Source organism: Myotis davidii, unplaced genomic scaffold (genome assembly GCF_000327345.1).
Source record: "Myotis davidii unplaced genomic scaffold, ASM32734v1 scaffold31, whole genome shotgun sequence".
NCBI classification, from domain to species: domain Eukaryota; kingdom Metazoa; phylum Chordata; class Mammalia; order Chiroptera; family Vespertilionidae; genus Myotis; species Myotis davidii.
Window position 1 is genome coordinate 3,167,694 of NW_006283639.1, and position 273 is coordinate 3,167,966.

A 273-nucleotide genomic window follows, 5' to 3' on the forward strand; every position below is an offset into this window, starting at 1 on the left:
AAACCTGAGTTCCACTATACCACCACTAATTCTGCCATCAAATATTTCTCAAGTCTCTTGTCTATTAGTGGGAATAATATTAAAGTTTTGAGATATTGCATTAATTCCTTTTAAGATGTACCGTATTTGCCGGCATATAAGACGATTTTTTGGCCCTGAAAAATATGCCTCCAAGTGGGGGGTCGTCTTATACGCCAGGTTCACTTCAGATAGACTGCCCATAGTGCTTGCCCCGTGCCATAGTGGCCTCCCGATGCCCGCCCACTTCATTCC